Genomic DNA, 2699 nt, shown 5'->3' on the forward strand with positions numbered 1-2699 from the left:
AGGCTTTTCCCCAATCTAGTTACTAGGAGGATCATAATTGCAAACAACAAACTGAGAATTAGCCTTGCAGGGCACTTTAGCACATCCAAGCTGCAACGAGCTCCTTCACACTATCTGAGTGTAGTGCCCACTAATGGTTCTAATATAACACATGCGGAAGCAATTTGGATCTTTGGCACTTTTAGAACATCAATTATAGTAAATAACTAGCATGTTCATAAGTATTAAAACTTAATGAATTTGAATACTAACCTTTTGTAGTTCAAATTCTTTTTTCCTCACGAACCGGTTTCGATCCACCACTAGTGTCTTCTCCACTATCCTTCGTCCTTAGAACAGAATTGTTGAATCCGGTGAGTGACTAAACTTGGGAGGGATTTAGCATATATGAAGAGAGACTCTACATATAGTTCAAGTAATCATACTATAGTCAAAGTGTTCTTAGTTTATTGGATTTAGATTAATGATCGTAAAGTTCACTTTATTCAATAACAATCTTTACTGAATAAACATCAGTAATAACTTTATTGAAAATAGAATATGTCTTTGTTTACAAACTATGAGTTTTAGGACATAAAACCCAACAAACACCCACTTGGACTAAAACTCCAGTGGGGTTTTATAACGTTGAGTAGAGAGAGACATAAATACAATAAACTAGGGCATCACATACTCATGCCTTTTCTCCCACTTGCCCTAGATTACATAACTCGTAGTCCTAGACTCACTAGGTGCCCTTCAAACACTTTAGCCGTGAGAGGCTTTGTAAATGGATCAGCAATGTTGTGCTCCGAAACTATCTGTGTGACGATCACATCTCCTCGTTGCACAATCTCCCTTATGAGATGATATTTGCGCTCAATATGTTTTCCTCGCTTATGGCTTCTTGGTTCTTTCGAATTTGCAACTGCTCCACTGTTATCACAATAAAGAGTGACGGGAAGATGCATATTTGGAACGACTTCCAAATCAGTTAAGAACTTTCTAAGCCATACAGATTCTTTCGCTGCTTAACAAGCAGCAACATACTCAGCCTCCATGGTGGAATCAGAAATGCAACCTTGCTTTATGCTTCGCCATATTATTGCTCCTTCGTTCAAAGTGAAGACAGATCCTGATGTCGATTTCCTCGAATCTACATCAGTCTAAAAATCTGAGTTAGTGTACCGTGTAAGGATCAGATCCTTAGCACCGTACATTAGCATATAGTCCCTCGTTCTCCTAAGATACTTGATTATATTCTTAACGGCAGTCCAATGAGCACGTCCTGGATTGGACTGATATCTGCTGACAATTCCCACAGCATAGCATATGTCAGGTTGGGTACATAGCATGGCATACATCAAACTACCGACTGCTGATGCATAGGGAATGTGTCTCATATCCTCAATTTCTTAAGGTGTCTTAGGACTTTGTTCCTTCAACAAATGAACTCCATGCCTGAAAGGTAATAATCCTTTCTTGGAGTTCTACATCTTATATCGAATCAACATTTTGTCGATATACGATGCCTGAGACAATGCTAGTGTTTTGTTCTTACGATTCCGAACAATTTGGATTCCAAGAACAAACTGAGCCTCTCCCAAATCTTTCATTTGGAATTGTGTCGCTAGCCAATGCTTAATGTCAGTCAGAAATCCCACATCATTCCCAATGAGTAGAATATCGTCAACGTACAACACTAGGAAAGCTAGTTGACAATCCTTTTATAAACACAAGGTTCGTCAACATTCTGTTTAAAGCCATAAGATTTGATCGCGGTATCAAACTTTATATTCCAGGATCGAGATGCTTGCTTCAACCCATAAATGGATCTTTTAAGCTTGCAAACCCTATGCTTGTGATCTTGTTTAATGAACCCATCTGGTTGAGCAATATAGATACTCTCTTCAAGATTGCCCTTTAGAAAGGCTATCTTGACATCCATTTGCCAAATTTCATAATCATAAAATGTGGCAATAGACAAGAGTATTCTAATCGATTTAAGCATAGCAACAGGAGAGAAGGTTTCTTCATAGTCCACCCCCTCTCTTTGGGTATAACCCTTTTCTACAAGACGAGCTTTAAAGGTTTGTACCTTACCGGTTTGGTCTCGTTTCCTCTTATAGATCCATTTGCAACCAATAGGTTTTACCCCATCTGGTTGATCTACAAGTTCCCAGACTGAATTGAAGTACATTGACTCCATTTCAAGATTCATGGCTTTGATCCACAGATCTCTATCTTCATCATTCATTGCCTGTTTATAGGTCAATGGATCCTCAACGCCATCATCAGGTATGATGAATTGAGTTTCTGTATCCTTGTTGAGGGTTGTCTCCGAGATCGAACGTTCTAATGCTTGAAATAGATAATTCTTTGCTTTGAAATCTTTCAATTTATGATCATCAATGTGCTTCTTCTTGGTATCTGTTAAAACAATGTGTCATATTGGTGCAGGAATCACATTCTCCACCAAACCCAGTACTAAAGAAGTTTTCCATGAGCATTGCCCAATGATCACAGTACCTATCAAATTTCAGTATTTCAGTATTTCGATAAAAGGGAATTTCAGTAATTCAACAAAAACAGGCATTTCTTTGATTTTACCATTTTGATTATTTATTATTATTGTTTTTTTTCCCACGAAGCCGAGAAAAAGACGAATGGAGTGCCAATAAGTAAAGTAAGAAAAAAAATGGTCGCCTTTTGAGCGTCGG

This window comes from Cucurbita maxima, unplaced genomic scaffold, assembly GCF_002738345.1.
Source record: "Cucurbita maxima cultivar Rimu unplaced genomic scaffold, Cmax_1.0 Cma_Scf00117, whole genome shotgun sequence".
Classification (NCBI taxonomy): Eukaryota; Viridiplantae; Streptophyta; class Magnoliopsida; order Cucurbitales; family Cucurbitaceae; genus Cucurbita; species Cucurbita maxima.